At 45.0% G+C, this 17,799-nt stretch overlaps 1 pseudogene; it reads right to left on the bottom strand.

Annotated features, from left to right (window-relative positions):
- The window catches only part of LOC144806073 (uncharacterized), a 107,675-nt pseudogene extending 103,690 nt beyond the window's left edge, over window positions 1-3,985 (bottom strand).
- Window positions 3,986-17,799: the final 13,814 nt, after the last annotated feature.

Here is a 17,799-nt window from a genome sequence, read left to right as displayed (position 1 = left end):
TACATCTCCTCCCCTGTTTGCGGCCTACAGACTGCTTCCACGCGGGCTGTCCACTTGCCCGGTTGTACATAGACTTCTTGTTGTGCTGGGTGCACGACTGCTGCCGACGCCTGTGGGTCCTCTCACTTCCTCTTCTCGCCATTGTGCTCTTTGCCAAGGGACGCCAGCGGGGGAAGCAACTGGAGGGGCCCGGCACTGAGGATCCACATCAGGGGACTGCAGACTAGGCCTCCCAGGCTTCCTCGATCAGCTGCTTATTTTTAGGTGAATACAAATCACCTGCTGTTCCCCCTCCTTCCATCTCTCTTTTTCTCCCCCTTTCTTTGTCTCTCTCGCTCTCTTTATCTCTCCCCCTCTCTATCTCCCACACATTCCTGTTACCTTCAGCTTCATGAATGTCACTGCCACTTCTGGCATTCATACGACAAATCCTTCCGAACATTTGAGGACAAGGGACAATCAGTGTGAAAGACGAGTTGCTGGGAGTGCAACTGATTGCCCTAGTCCATATATGCCTTTGATGTGGGATTTCACTAGTTCACCACATTCTTCAGAGTCTACTGCTTACAGTGGCTCAATCCTGGTAAAAAGAAGAGTTTGGCAAGGCACAAAATGAATAGGGAGAGTCAAGTTGGAGAGGAGCCACAGGTCACACTTCGTTATAAGGTCCGAGGCACAAGCTGATCCATTAACCAAACACAGTATGTAAAAGATGCAGCAAATGTCGCTTAAAAACAAGGTATATACTTTTTCATATCTAAAAATAGGTTATTTCTTGAACAACTGTGCTTCGCTTTAGTTCATTACATATACTGCAGTGGCATTTATTAATAGTAATACATACATTTTACCAATGAAGTTTCCAATCTCCAGAGCCGTGACAACATATCCACTCTGGGTGTGTTGGGTTTGTAGGTTTTATCAAAAATCCGACAAGTTAGCTGAAAGTACCGTTGTTAGTCCCAGTATTGTTCAGTGTTGCTTTTATAGGTAGTGTGGTCAGGTGCGATTGAATGTTTTTCTTTGTATTTCTTCTTCACCAAATAAAAATCAAGAATGTTTCTTTTCTTTTAATCCACATTGTGCTAGTCTCCCACTGTGTATCCTGGTGCATCATGTCGATTTGCTATGTGTACGGAAGTGAACAATCACTGGAAACAAACACTTCTATAATTCTGCAAATACTATTATCTGTTTTTCTTCTTTACTGCTAGTCCGGTCTTCTATCATCTGGTGTTTCAATGTCCCACATAATTTGAATTTTATCTTTTTCCGTAATTCATTCCTCTCACAATAACTGCACTGTTCTGCTCTTGTCTATGTCCTCACAGGGGTTAATATTATTTTTGATGTTTTTAAGATCTCTCCGGAGTCTCTGCATCTCTAGGATTATTTCCATGTGAGTTAAATGAAGGAGTGTATTGACTGAGGGCTGTGTGGGATCGAAAATTGACAAAAGCCCTTCACTCTTTCAGTGCCCCTATATATTTTCCCCCTGTGTGTGTTCGCTGATGACTTTGTAGCTCTGATAATTGACTAAAGCTCTTTCCACATTCACTGCACTTCAGTGGCTTTTTTTCCCCGTGTGTGTTTGTTGATGTCTTCGTAGGTTTGAAAACAGACTAAAGCTCTTCCAACATTCACAGCAATCATATGGTTTTTCCCCTGTGTGTATTCGCTGATGTGTTTGGAGGTTTGATAACTGACTAAATCACTTTGCACATTTACTGCCCTTGAATGTTTTTTCCCTTGTGTGTGTTTGAGTATGCGTTTGAAGGCGCATTAACTGACTAAAGCACTTTGCACATTCACTGCACTTGAATGGTTTTTCCCCTGTGTGTATTCGCTGATGTGTTTGGAGGCTTGATAACCTACTAAAGCTCTTCACACATTCACTGCACTTGAATGGTTTTTCCCCTGTGTGTATTCGCTGGTGTGTTTGCAGGTTTGATAAGTGACTAAAGCACTTTGGACATTCACTGCACTGGTATGGTTTTTCCCCTGTGTGTGTTCGCTGATGTCTTTGTAGGTTTTCTAATCGACTAAAGCTCTTCACACATTCACTGCACTTGAATGGTTTTTCCCCTGTGTGTATTTGCTGGTGTCTTCGTAGTTCTGATAACCCACTAAAGCTCTTCACACATTCGCTGCACTTGAATGGTTTTTCCCCTGTGTGTATTTGCTGGTGTCTTCGTAGGTGTGATAACCCACTAAAGCTCTTCACACATTCACTGCACTTGAATGGTTTTTCCCCTGTGTGTATTCGCTGATGTGTTTGGAGGCTTGATAACCTACTAAAGCTCTTCACACATTCACTGCACTTGAATGGTTTTTCCCCTGTGTGTATTTGCTGGTGTCTTCGTAGGTGTGATAACCCACTAAAGCTCTTCACACATTCACTGCACTTGAATGGTTTTTCCCCTGTGTGTGTTCGCTGATGAGTTTGAAGATTTGATAAGTGACTAAAGCCCTTTGCACATTCACTGCACTTGAATGTTTTTTCCCCTGTGTGTATTTGCTGGTGTCTTTGTAGGTTTGATAACCTATTAAAGCATTTCACACATTCACTGCACTTGAATGGTTTTTCCCCTGTGTGTATTCGCTGATGAATTTGAAGATTTGATAAGTGACTAAAGCACTTTGCACATTCACTGCACTTGAATGTTTTTTCCCCTGTGTGTATTCGCTGGTGTATTTGTAGTTCTGATAACCCACTAAAGCTCTTGACACATTCACTGCACTTGAATGGTTTTTGCCCTGTGTTCGTGTGCTGATGAAGCTTGAGTGGTGATTAAGCATGGGCGGATTTTGCGGATCCACGATTCACGAATTTGCGGATTCACGGATCGTGGATCCGCAAAATCCGCGGATTTAGCGGATCTGCGGATTTGGGGGCGGGGCTTCCTCGAGTGTGTGGGCGGGGCCAAACGGACGGGGCTTCCATGCGAGCGCACATGCCTCTTGTGTGTATTAAAGGTCAGAGATCGATCAGAGCAGCAGATTAAGAGACAGAAGCCCCCTGGTCACAGGAACAGCACGGGGGTTGCGCTCGTGAAAGTCAAAGATGCAAATGCATCTGGCCAGCATCACAGCGGATTTTCGATGGTATATTTGTGAAGAAGGCACATCTGCCCAGCCTCCCAACGCTCACAATTTTTTTTGGGCTGATGAATGAGTCACTGCATTTGCACTTCAACTAGTTCCAGCGACCAAGTGTGTGTTACTATGCAATCGCGCCGAAGTGCGCAGGGGTCCCTGGAGTGAAATGGCCATCATAGTGGGTAAATGGCGGGAAGACGGTGCACACCTCGAGTGTGTGGGCGGGGCTAAACGGACGGGGGCGCTCACGATTATTTTTGGGCAGATGAATGAGTCACTGAATTTAAGCTTCAACTAGGGCACATGCGTTATTGATATCTGCAAGTGTTTCCTGTTGAGGTTTTTTTTTTGTGCCAGGACCGTCGTGGCAGAATGAACCCTGCCCTTCATATGTATTCAAGAAGAAGACACCATGTAAATAATTTACGATGGCGCCGGCAAGCTGCCAGCGCCATCCTCAAATGGTTACTTAATTAGCTTCAACAGGAAGCTCCAACTGATAAAATAAAGCAGGCGCTCGAGCCCCTGCTTTATCTTATCTGTTAGAGCTTCCTGTCGAAGCTAATTAAGTAACCATTTGAGGATGGCGCTGGCAGCTTGCCGGCGCCATCGTAAATTATTTACATGGGGCTTGAACTTTTGACCGCAAAATCCGCTCCGATCGCGGATTGCGGATTCTCGGTAAATTCGCGAGAGTTCGCGGATCGCGGATTTACCGAAAATCCGAAAGATCCGCGATCGGAGCGGATTTTGCGCTCATGCTTAGTGGTGATGACAAACTAAAGCTTTTGCTGCATGTGTGTGATTCTTCTTTCTTGGTTAGTGTCTGCGGGGCGGGTATATATTTGCCTACATCCCATGACTGCATTTCCTGATGGGCCAACATGGCCCATCACTGTGTGCAGTATTTTGCACGTTTGATTTCTTTTTTAACAATACATTGCAATCGCCACCAAATATTTGCCACACTATAAGGTGTCTTTGTAGGTGATTGTGCCTTTAGATTGGATTATGGCTATGCACGCAAATTGGGGCAGTCTATTGTATTGTAGATAGAAGAAGTCCTCTTTACCCGTCAGTTGTCCGGCTCCGCTCTGTTGTGCTCTTCTCTGGTTACTGTGGTCTGGCCAGAAAGAGTTTACAATTCACCTAGAGCACTGAATGATGGCTTGTCGTCATTTTAGAAAACAGCACTACGGTAATCACACCATACAAATCCCATGATCAAAGTTGGTATTGGACACTTGTTTATACAGGAGGTGGTTTGTTATTGTTGTTGCCTTAATTTTCCGAAGGTCACTTCTTCATCTTGTGGCGTGGAGATGCACAGCTCAGCCTCTGGCAATCACTGAACTGCCCTTAATGCTTCATCCGGGATCTGTTAGTTTGTGTGCAGGTTCCTCTGTCGCTGACTGCGCTGATGTTTTCCTGACCACTGTAGCTCATTATTTCTGCTAATATTGAAGATTTACAGCATTATCTTCATTATAGATGGTGATTTCCTACATTCGAGGCTTGTTTTCTGTTGGATGTAAAGATATTTAACATTAATAAATTGAAACATAATGGAATGAGAATTCACAATGTTTAATTGGTTTTAAAAGACATTTCGGGGGAGATTTACCAAATTTCCACGCAATGCAGCTTGAGGCTGCACTGCGTTGCGCGACAGGGAGGGAGCAGGAGAGCACCATATTTTCAAAGATATGGCTCTATCCTTCCCTTCCCCTTGCGCTGGCACTGATTACAGCAGCCCTGCGCCATGCACACACCTTAGCACCAGAGCGCTAGGGTGTGTGTGTGTGAATTCAGCATAGGTTTTGTACAGGAAGGACACCCTTCCTGTACTAACTACTATGCCTAGGCACGAGGGAAAGCTTTTCCCACTTTGTATGCATGTTGCACATTGCAGCAAGCATGCAAAGTCAGAAAAGGAAGGAGAAATGAAAGCTTTTCTCTTTCCTTGCACCTAGTTTAAAAGGGTGCAGTTTTCTCACGCTAAACCCAATTTACTGTATTTGGTAAATTGGGTTTAGCGTGAGAAGCCTTGGGTGGTTGCACGGGAACACCCATGCACCACCCGTGGCAGGCCCCCATGGCACAAAGTAATGCGACGCAGTGCTATGCAATACTTCACATTACTTTTACATTATTTGCTTGAAAGTAAATTAGGAAAAACTGATTTTGCACTGTTTTGTGCCACTTTTGTGATGCAAATATAGCGCAAAATCTTGGTATATATCCCCCTTCTTCTTTACAGCCTTTGAAACTTAGCACCGAATTTTTCATCATACACAGATATTTAACTAAAAGTTCTGTTGATCAGGTGATATCTTATTAATGTCTGAAAAGAGGTGATTTACAAATGTTCACAGAGTAACTTAGCAAAGTAAGGGCGCTCACGGAACACTCAAGTGCTTAGCGGTATAGCTTAAGACAGACGCATATGGTCAAGATTTAATTTAAACAACAATAGATTTGAGAAAAAGCGATAGATCAGGTTGGGCTGCAACATTTCCAGTAACTCTTTATGAAGTATACAACAAAAGTAACTCCAGTCACACACTTCTTCTCGTTCCTTTCCTATTCACTTAAGATCATCTCAAATACCAACTCCTGTCTTTACCTCGCTGTTCATAAGTCACCTTTGACACTTTCAACAGCTCCCTTGGTTCAAGCATTTCTGGTTTCTTTGTACCTGGAAGACAAACATTATTGTGAGTTGAGGGGGGCTTCCTATCGCCATAACAACTGTCCATCTCCCTGAAACTAGTGCAGCTTACAACACCCGGTTCTGGCCCGAAAAACAAATTTAAAAAGCAAGTCTTTAGTTCTTCCTAAAGTAGATAAAGTAGATAAAGTTCTGTAAGTTGCAGCTCCTTCCGGGGCTTTTGTGTAAATCAGAGTGAGGAGTTCACTGTAAAGCCCATCCTATGCATTATAAGCGCAGATAAGGCAAACAAACGTTGATTCATATAATTTAATATTCAACAATATCAGTCATTTTGTACTTATAGAGAATCCATCACAACCAATAATTTACCTGACATATCCCCGCAGCAGATGTGTGCATATTACTCTTTTTTTCCCCTTTTTCCACCATTACATGTCATCTGGCATAATGTTGTCAGTTTGGGGCCCTGGATGCCACTTTTTGACTGGATGGGCATTTGGAAGATCGGGAGGAGGTGTCAGTTATCCACAGGTGATGCAGCATTTCTATCTTTCCATAATTCTAATATTCAAGTTTACTAATTTCCTGTCCTTCGCGCCCCTACTGCCCGGTGGCTGCCCACTCACTCTGTGGGGTTCATCAGAAGTCAGATAATGGCCTGATAGTCACAAGGCCATGGATCTCACTTCTTCTACAACACTTATTGCAGACATAGGGCCTAGTTAGGAGTTTGTCCAACAGATTATTGCCTCAAAACTAGGGGTGGTGGAAGAATTCCGCTCTGCCGGGGGAGCTTGCGATGTTTTAGCCACAGGTGCGGAGTTCCAAAAACCTCCACAAAGTGATGCAGAACTGTGTTTTATGTCTCAAGCGGTTCACCAACGGTAAGGTGGCGAGCGCTCGTGAGAAAATATAATGCGCTAGACGTTCTCCTGGCGAGATTGCTCATTGCGGGAGGTCGCGACCACTTGAGTGTAAAATCTGCTATTCTCGTTGATGAAGCGGCCACTCAATTAGAAAGCAGCAGCGCCCTCTGGCGTGACGCGTAGTGCCGTTCATGCTGATTTTACAATGCGGGACAAACTCCTGGCACTAAAGATCAGTGAGAGCAGCGCAATTTAACAAACTCTGCCACTTGCGGAAGTCCGCAGAGTGTGGAGTTTCGTGGAGTTCTGCAAGAGTAAAACTCTGCGAACTACTCCAAGGCATTATAAAAACGTGACATATATCCTGTCTGCTTTATTATGATTGCCACAGGATGTAATGCATTTTTAATGGGGCGGGCAGGATACCTGTCACATTTGTGATGGAATAAACCATCCGCTGAAATCTAAATCAGGCCTTTGATGTACATTGCGCCCAGTGTGGCTAGCTGGGCTCGAAGGATCTTGTGGTTTGTGGGTCTCTCACTGCTTTGAGGTCACCGCCAGGAAGAACTTCTGTCAGCAGCGCCTTGTGCAGATCTTCCTTTCCAGGCAGCCCTTCTGTCAGCTGCCCCTTGTGCAGATTTCCTTTCTAGGCAGAACTTCTGTCAGCCGCGTCTTGTGCAGATCTTCCTTCCAGGCAGGGGCTTCTGTCAGCTGCGCCTTGTGCAGATCTTCCTCCCTGGCCAGACTTCTGTCAGCTGCGCCTTGTGCGGATCTTCCTTCCAGGGTGGACTTCAATTAGCTGTGCCTTGTGCAGATCTTCCTCCCAGGCCGCACTTCTGTCAGCTGCGCCTTGTGCGGATCTTCCTTCCAGGCAGGGGCTTCTCTCAGCTGCACCTTGTGCAAATCTTCCTTCCAGGCAGGGGGTTCTGTCAGCTGCACCTTGTACAGATCTTCCTTCGAGGCAGGACTTCTGTCAGCTGCGCCTTGTGCAGATCTTCCTCCGAGGCCGCACTTCTGTCAGCTGCGCCTTGTGCGGATCTTCCTTCCAGGCAGGACTTCTGTCAGCTGTGCCTTGTGCGGATCTTCCTTCCAAGCAGGACTTCTGTCAGCTGTGCCTTGTGCGGATCTTCTTTTGATGTAGGGGCTTCTGTCAGCTGCGTCCTGTGCAGATCTTCCTTCCAGGCAGGGCTTCTGTCAGCTGCTCCTTGTGCAGATCTTCCTTCCAGGCAGGGGCTTCTGTCAGCTACACCTTGTGCGAATCTTCCTTCCAGGCAGGACATCTGTCAGCTGCACCTTGTGCAGATCTTCCTTCCAGGCAGGACTTCTGTCCGCTGTGCCTTGTGCAGATCTTACTTCCAGGCAGGACGTCTGTCAGCTGAGCCTTGTGCAGATCTTCCTTCCAGGCAGGGGCTTGTGTCAGCTGCACCTTGTGCAGATCTTCCTTCCAGGCAGGGTCTTCTGTCAGCTGCACCTTGTGCATATCTTCCTCTCAGGCAGGACTTCTGTCAGCTGTGCCTTATGCAGATCTTCCTTCCTGGCAGGGGCTTCTGTCAGCTGAGTCTCGTGCAGATCTTTCTCCCAGGCAGGGGCTTCTGTCAGCTGCACCTTGTGCGAATCTTCCTTCCAGGCCAGACTTCTGTCAGCTGTGCCTTGTGCAGATCTTTCTCCCAGGCAGGGGCTTCTGTCAGCTGCACCTTGTGCGAATCTTCCTTCCAGGCCAGACTTCTGTCCGCTGTGCCTTGTGCAGATCTTACATCCAGGCAGCGACTTCTGTCAGCTGTGCCTTGTGCAGATCTTCCTTCCAGGCGGGACTTCTGTCAGCTGTGCCTTGTGTGGATCTTCCTTCCAGGCAGGACTTCTGTCAGCGGTGCCTTGTGTGGATCTTCCTTCCAGGCTGGACTTCTGTCAGCGGTGCCTTGTGTGGATCTTCCTTCCAGGGTGGACTTCTGTCAGTGGTGCCTTGTGCAGATCTTCCTTCCAGGCGGGACTTCTGTCAGCTGCGCCTTGTGCTAATCTTCCTTCCAGGCAGGGGCTTGTGTGAGCTGCACCTTGTGCAGATCTTCCTTCCAGGCAGGGTCTTCTGTCAGCTGCACCTTGTGCAGATCTTCCTCTCAGGCAGGACTTCTGTCAGCTGTGCCTTATGCAGATCTTCCTTACTGGCAGGGGCTTCTGTCAGCTGAGTCTCGTGCAGATCTTTCTCCCAGGCAGGGTCTTCTGTCAGCTGTGCCTTATGCGGATCTTCCTTCCAGGCAGGGCTTCTGTCAGCTGAGCCTTGTGCAGATCATCCTTCCTGGCTGGTCATCTATCAGCTGTGCCTTGTGCAGATCTTTCTCCCACGCAAGGTCTTCTATTAGCTGTGCCTTGTGTAGATCTGCTTTCCAGGCAAGGTCTTCTTTCCTCAATGATCAGTTCAAAGGTCGGGCGAGGTAGAACGGGTCTAGGTCATCTTCTTTATTGCAGTTCTACTGGTCATGCCACAGAGCTCGAGCTCTGAGATGAAGGAGAGTCTGGATTTGTAGAGTCTGTAGAGCATTGAGACAGTTCTACCGCATTCAGCACACACGACAAGTCTCCAGAAGTCAACACTACAAGTGCTGTTCCAAGGTTTAATTCAACCACTGAATCTGAACATCCCGTGCAGGACGCTTTTCAAAACTAGAGGTACCTGGGCTTTCTCTCAGTGGCGGCAGGTGACATTTGAAAGTGGTGAGGCATAAAACAATTGTTGTACTTCACTGTGGCGACCGAGCGAGACTGAACCACCTACGTAGGGTGCAAATGGTGCATTTTCAAGCAAATTTGAGAGTGTAATCCCACTATTCGGACTCCTGCCTCATATTCGTCATTCCTACTGATGCCTGCACCAAAACACGGACAGACCACACCCACCCTACATTAGGATAAGGTCTTCTGCTACTACCACACGCTACACAGAGACAGATCCCACATACTACATCACAACAAGTGATACCCGTAGAGTCCATTTTCATGGCTTCCTGCGTGCATAGACAAGCATGGGGGCAAATTCAAAGACAGAGCCATATCAAACAAAAGAAAATATTTTAAAAACATGATTTTAAAAAAACGAGGCCTGACAGTTTCCATTCACTCACCTTTTAGATGAGCCTCGGTGTGAGGAAACAAAATCGTAGCCAATGAATGAATAGTTTTTCTGATGAATTGGTGTTATTCCCGACGTCATTGCGAGGCAGTTACAAACACACGTTTTATATTTCAAAGACCAAAGTTGAATACATCAACCACTCGAAAGAAGTTAATAATTAATGAACTAAGAACTGCTTAAACAATTGCAGACAAAGGTTGTTTCTGGTTAGGTAACGCCTGTTACAATGCAGCCCCGATTTAAAAAAAATGAACTCTTCACATTGTGTACAACACAATAGCAGATGAAAATGATGTTTAATAAAACAAACACTTATGATTCTTATGTACGTACGCAGACTGTGGTGTGATTCTTTTAAGCACGCAGCCAGCTCCAATACATGTCTGTTGAAAGAAGGGCGAATGCCAAGAGTAATGAGGTAGCTAGGTTAAAAAAAAAGGGCCAGATGTAGGTAGCCTAATGGTCGGTAATGGCCGAAATTACAGAATTTCATCCGTTACCGACCGGTATTAGGCTTTTCAGATGTAGGGGCCTAATTTAAGGATTCGATAATTTACCGAATCGGAAATTTAACGAATCGGTGAATTACCGAATTCTTAAATACCGATTTGGTAAATTACCGAAACCTTAATGTAGGGAGCGCTCAAATGAGTGCTTTTCCCATTTTAGGATTTGTTATTTACCACCAACTACAAGTTGGTGGTAAATATCAAAAACCCAAAAGAAGCAATTTTTTGCAAATTATTACAGTGCCATGTGGCAGACATAAATGCCCTTAGGGCATGTATGTGTGCCACATATGCACCCATACACTATTCAGGGGTGCAACAGGATGTCAAAGTGACACCCTGCCACCCTTCAATGTGTTCCCCCTTTTACCGAATCAGTATTGTATTTACCGAATCTTACCGATCCGGTAATACTTACCAAATGAATACCAACATCCCATTTACCGATTCTAAAATTCCGAATCGGTAAAATTCGGTATTTTAGAATCGGTAAATCTGGATTACCTACATCTGGCCCTAAGTCTTGAACTGACCCACCCACTGGCACTTTGCACCAGATGGGGAGTGAAAACACTCGTATTCATGACTAACCTTCACGATTCCCACTGCTTTTGTACATTTCCTGCTGCGACTACACCTGGAAACAGCCAAGATAAAAGTGGCCTGACCCCATGGTTATGTGTTCCTCTTCGGGAAGCCCCGCAGAGGACTTCTGGTGCCTCTGCAGCCTCTGTGAATGAGAGTTTAGCCCCACAGCTTGTTAGCAGGAAAAGAATAATAAAGTTCACTATCGTAAAGATTAAGGACTGAGCCACACATAACAGGCAGTGAGAGTGTGAGATGCCTCCTGCTTGTCTGGCATCTGGTCGACGACACTGCAGGGAAGACAATCCGTGGTCCACAGATACGGCCCTGGCAGGGTGGACTGGAGGACGGGTCATTTAGATCGTATTCCCAAGCAGGGGAGGCTATTAAGATATTATCAACATAAACACGGCAGCATCTTTGAAACGGCAGATAATATATTGTGTCAGGAGAGATGCCGATTTCCAAGCAGGAACACAAGCAGATCGGCGGGAAGCAGAAAACAGGCAGAGAGTTCTTGCAGGCCAGGCCAGGCACTTCAGCACTCATCCCTCCTATGACTCCTAAAAAGCCTGTCATCAGAATGGAACAGCGTTTGCAGGACACAACAGATCAGTAAATATGCACATGCTATGTATATTGTATTCAAGTTTGATTTGTTTTGCTCGGTTTTACAGTGCAGAGACTGCGGGATTTAGGATGCTAACGGTTATCCACAGTTGAGAGCTTAGTAAAGAACGTTGTTGATGCAGATAACTGCACTAGACATTGATACAACCGTATCGTCTACCCTGGGTGGGCGGCTTTATGTGTACTGTGTTTGAGACTCACAGACTATCTTTATTAACCAATACTCCACTTGGAAAAACGCCATCTTCTTTTCATTCCGGTGTCTTTTTCAGCTCAACTGTTACGTGGCTATGCGGTTATGAAAGTTCCTGAATAGTTAGCAAAGACACAAGCCCAGGGATGTTACACAGGCCCCCACATCCCCCGCAGCACCCTCAGTACTGTACTCACGCCGGAGAGCTCCGGATTAAACCTAATGGGGCGCCCCTCTGTGAACCTTGCCCCTTCAACTTTCGTTACGCCACTGCACAAGCCTTCTCTACAAAATGCTTCGGAGGATAAGGTACGCTGGAAAACCGTGATAGCATCTTGCTTGTTAACAGAGAACGCTTTTGGTTTTGTCAGCCTGAGAAACAATGGTGACACTATACGTAAGAACCTTGGCATATTAATACGCAAATTCATGCAAACAGTGCTACCATGCACTGTCAATCAAAGAAGACCCCTGCTGTTGATATATAGCCAATTGTTTTCAATGATAGGGCTCCATAATTTTAGGAAGATGAAGCATTTATGGTGGGAACGTTTAATCGGATCCCATGCGGTCATGTAAACCAAAGCGGCCAGCAAAGCGGGTGAGTTCACGCCGGGGGGGTAATCTATCAGTATCTTATCTATATAAAATAAAAAAACATACCTGCTTCCTCCAGGACCACATCACACGCCTCCGCCTCAGCCCCTGCTTGCTCCGGAGTCCTGGCGCCCTTTTAGGCAGCCTCCTTCTTCCTTCTCCCCTAATCCAATCACAACGCTTTGTGATTGGTTAGGCGCAGTGGAGAGCGCCCCGGCAGGGCCATTTTCTCTATGTAGGCTGCATGTAACCTAAAAAAAAAAGGTCAAGACTAGCTACAGTATGATTGCAGATACTAAAAATGCAACATCTGATAGCACAGTAAGCATTTACACGTTCTACCTTTTTGCAAATAAAGCGCGACTGATCTTATACTCTCTCCAGCCTATCCTATAATTTGTGTAGCGAATTTTTATATTTTGTTTAATTCTTTCTTTAAACTATTGGCTTTCCTATTCAAAGTGCTGTCTCTCACAGGCAGGGCTGTCATAGCACTGTAAATATACAAGTCACTATTCCCTAGTGCACCAACCAGGATTCAAATTAGCGACCCTTCAATTTGAGATGAAGGCATCAGAAATTGTAACACTAAACAATTGACCACTTCATACAGAATAGTTTAACTTGCATTTTCTTTTCATTTAGATGTGTATATTATATTAAAATTCCTCCCACTCCTCCCTGATTGGTAGGACCCTCATACAGCTCAAAGTTCTGCTGCAGTATATTGTGATTTTACAAATGAAGGCTAAAATAAATAATTGAAAATATCAGAGGCCAATTGTTTTAGGGAAAGACAACAATATAGACTGGCTGAGCCCTGCTTGGTCACCCTTTCCCCCAGCTTGGCCTAAGCCTGTGCACCCTTGCCTTGAGCGACGGAACTGCAAGTGACTCTGGGATCCTGGTTTTATTTTGGCCTCAGCAGGCAGAAGATACTTTGTGCGCACTGCATGACTAGGCCCAAAATTGACCCGAAGACCCAGAGCCTGGCTCTGGGGACGTAGAAGGACTCTAAAAGCCCACTGTTGGTGGGGCAAAGACTACGGTCTGTGTCCCAGGCTAGGTACAGTGAGTAGTGGTAGCAGCGTACCATGTTCTTAGAGGTCACCAGCTGAACTGGTCACTTTTCTTGTCAGAGGGTGGCTGCGGTGCTTACAGGGCATTGAGTAAAGTTCCTTTCACGTGTCATGACCAGGCATCCCCGTTTAAATTTCGATACGTGTATTTATAATATAAGGTAGCAGGGCTCTATATTGTTTACAAATGTGTAAGTATATTGTTACCAGTTACATCCATGTTCGATTGACCATCATCTAACATGGCACAAGATGGGCAACATTGTCAGCAATCCAGACGAGAAGGGTGTAACTTTGGACACAAGGGTGGAGGGATTGAGTCAGGACCGCCTTTTAGAAGATTCACACTCACTGTGCTCATGTTGTAAGTATTCCCGCATGGAGGCAGCATCGTCACTACCTGCTGTGAGCAGCAATCTCCCTGCACAAAGTCCTTGTTTGTGCTGCAGAAAAAATTAGACGATGAAATGAAACCAGGGAAACCGGTAAACCCAGACAGGGAATAAGCATTCAGGGTCTGACAATACCACAGAAAAGTGGGTGGCAAGCATATGGGCTTTGTTGTAACTCAAGTTGCTTTACTGACCGACACGAAGAGCCGCTGTTTCAAGATAAGTATCACTGATAGTGACCCCCCCCCGTAGGCGAGGACACATTGCCCGGTTTCTGCAAGTCTTCCAGGATGACATTATTGACCCGGGCAGTGGCCCTTTGAGCTGCCTGTCTGATGAGAGGGAAGAGGAGAGAGCTTTGTCTGAAAGAAGTCTGCCTGCCCTTTGAGGAGGACCAGCAGCAGAGCCCGTTGTGAGAAACGGCCCAGAAGGAACAGAGGAAATGTGGCAGAGTGCCGAGAAGTCCTGTGAAGTGCCCAGAGTCCCCCAGTCTCCCTGACTGAGCAAGTCTGTGTAGAGGTTGTGTCTCACTTGCCAGTGTCAACTGCTAAATAAAAAAAGCTGATTTGGAGACCCCAGAGGGGAAGATGCAGACAACCACTGCTGACTCTACCGTTGTTGCACTTCTGCGATAACACCAGCACCTTAGAGCGAAGAAGGAGATCCTTCCACTGTGACTGCTCGACCTTCCGCCATGACTTCTGGGGCAGACATCTCACTGTGTCTTCATGGAGACACTGTCACACCAGCGAGCTGCCCATGGAGAGGAAATCAAAGGGACAGCGATGGTCTGTCCCTTTGCCCCAGAGCTGGCCGTGTTATTCATGGCCAAATTTTAGGAGAAATTTACCTATGATAGCAATCCATTTGTGCATCGTATCCACAAATGTTTTCGGTTTATTGATGAAATGTTTTGCATTTGGGATGGACAAGATGATATCTTAAATGTGTTTATTGAATGGTTGAATCCCAGATCAGTAGATATACAATTCTGTGTGTTCAGTAGCCAATCATCTATAAAATTTTTGGATGTAGCAGTCTTTGGCCACAATGGCCGATTATGAACTACCATTAACGAGCCTTCGATGGCGCTGCACCAAAAATTTGGAATTCGCTTTCACTGGAAATTCGTAGAATCTCTTCCAAGGTTGCTTTCAAATTAGAAGCAAAAAGATTCCTCATTAATAAGTTCTTACCTTAACACGATGGACCCTAATCGCTCTGTTTTTTTTGTTTTTTTGTTTATTGTGTTACCTCAGCAAACAGCAAACAGTCATTATAGTAAACTGAATTTCTAAAGTGCTTGGTTACACTAACAGTGTCCCCCCGCGCTAGTGCGTAACTCACATACAGCCCTGGGCAGCATCTCGCCACCTACTCTGACTCTAAGGGCATCCTCTTGGGAAAAGGTAAGTTTTTAGTTTTTTGCGGAATGTCGTTTCCGAGGCTTCCAGGCGCAGCTACTGGGCAGTCCATTCCACAGTCGCGCCGCCAGGAACCGAAATGACCTCCCCCCCAGTCTGGCTCATTTAACCTTGGGTGCCTGTACCAGCCCTGCCCCGCTTGATCTTAATTGCCGAGTCGGGTTGTGCGGCACTAACAGATTTCGAAGAAAGTAAAAAATCATATGCCTTGAATAGGACACAAATCATTATACATAAAAATCAAAATGCAACATAATTTCATTCTCCAAAATTAGGACATTAATCACTAAATTCAAATCCATTTAAATAAAGGAGCCCATAGATTCGACCTAAATAGCTTTTTTCTTACCCCCTTTGATTTATATGCAGCCATCTCCAAGTGATATGTAGATAATAATCTAGATTGACAATTATTAACCCCTTCCATGACGAGCTCAGCTCGTCATGCAGTACAGTGCTCCTGTGCTCATGACGAGCTGAGCTCGTCATGACCACACCCGTTTTTATTGCTGTCCAGCACAGCAGGGGAATCGCTCTAGCAGCGATGTGGTTAAAAACTGGTGGATCAGAATCTAGCCATTGCGCAGTAATACATGATCGATAGATTGACATACAAATAAATAAAAACCCTTCCTCTACTTCAGTTCTGAATCCAACTTGATGTGCCTGCATACCCAGAATTACCATTTCTGCTGATAATTGGACACGGATCCCCAAACTATCATTCAGAAAAAACTGAATATCGGTAATGAATTGCAGCAATTTGGGGCAATGAAAAAACATATGAGTAGAATCGGCGGCAATACACCCACATCGATTACATTTATCACCTTTTTGCGACTTCCATTTTGCCAATTTGGCAGGGGTGTAATAAAGATTAAATATAGACATGAAATATTGACTTTTCAGCGAACCATTAAACAAAACTTTACTTGATAATTCAATTACCCTAGTCGTGTCTATTTTATCGATTTCTAGCTTTCTTTGCCATTTATCTTCAAAAAAGCTTAAATCATCTTGAAATCTATTTAACAACAATTGGTAAACTGGGCCAAGTTTCCATTGAGCTCCTATTGCTTCCAATATATCCATTCTATCTGTCATTAACTGATCTTGGACCTTTTTTTGATCCAAGAACCTTCGAATTTGAAGATACTTAAAAAAAAATCTGTCCTTACCAAATTATATTTATGTTGCAAATAAGTAAAGGAGACAATTTGGTCCCCCTGATATAGATCTCCTAATATACATATCCCAGCGGAATGCCATCTATGCATCACTTGATCCCTAAAAATATCTGGTAGTGCCCTACAATTATTTAAAGGTGTGTAATAATTCAACTCAGATCTCAAGCCAATTTTATTTTGTATTTGTTTCCAGATTCGAAAAACCGTCATCAAAATTTTAAATTTTGTTTTTTTGTAATAACTGGGCTCAATTATTCTCACTAAGCATTGGCTGGCCTCCTTACCCAATACCATTTCATAGATTGAGGGGCTAACGGATTCTTCAATATTTACATCCTGGAGGTAACGTTTCAACATTACAGCCCAATAATGCAACCGAAAATTTGGGATCCCCCAACCTCCCCTAGCTCTAGGGAGTATACACCATTTCATAGCTCTCCTAGACCTATGATAGCTCAAAAGAAACCTAGAGCAAAGTCTATCTATTCTAAGAAAAAAAAGAAGTTGGAAAAAGCAGAGGGATCGTACGAAATAAATACAAAAATTCCGGAAAAATGAAGATTATTTAGCCTTTCCAGCGTTCTATTTACTGAATCTAGAATAGGATCTATATTCAGCCGCACTATGTAATCTATTTTTGCTGATATTTTAATACCCAAATAGAGAGCATCTGGAGAAAAATGTATATCTTTTGGTCGACCCACTTCCGAATGAATCAACTGAGTTTTGGAGACATTCAGTTTATACCCCGAGTATAAATGTGGGTTCAGGGCCACGGAGACTCCCCAGATTCCATCAGAGCCCCCGATAACCACCAAACTGAACGTATACAGTCTGAACTGTAGGTCTCTGGTAAAACACCACGAAGAGGTATTTGACCTCCTTATGGACCAGTAACCAGATCTACTCTTTCTAACCGAGACCTGGTTAACCAGTGACTCGACGGCCATTCCAGCCCTGGCCCTTCCGTCAGGATTTTCGATGTCCTCTCAGAACAGACCCATATGTAGGGGAGGTGGGTTAGCTGTGATATTTAAAACAACTTACTCCTGCACTCTCTCCCCGTTACTATATCAGACTGTGAATGCACCCTATTTAATATCAGAATATCAGACAGAATATCAGACAACTTTACTTTTTCGGGGCTTCTCATCTACCGACCTCCAGGGCCGGCGAGCACTTTTAAAAAATCCCTAACGCTGACCATTCCCACTCTTGCACTTCAGACAGCCAAGTTTAGCATATTGGGTGACCTTAATCTTCATCTAGAGCGTCTCGACTCCCCTGTCATCTCTAACTTTTTGGACGACCTGGGAGCATGTCAGCTAACCCAGCTAGTCGAAGACCCCTCACACCGAGCATGGCATTTGCTAGACCCTGTATTCTCCAATACAGAGGGAATTAAAGTCCATGCCCCTCTTCCGCTTATATGAACAG

The sequence above is a fragment of the Lissotriton helveticus genome, assembly GCF_964261635.1.
Source record: "Lissotriton helveticus chromosome 1_1 unlocalized genomic scaffold, aLisHel1.1 SUPER_1_unloc_43, whole genome shotgun sequence".
Taxonomy (NCBI): Eukaryota; Metazoa; Chordata; class Amphibia; order Caudata; family Salamandridae; genus Lissotriton; species Lissotriton helveticus.
The sequence above is the reverse complement of the archived record's forward strand: the minus strand, read 5'-3'. Positions and strand labels throughout refer to the sequence as shown.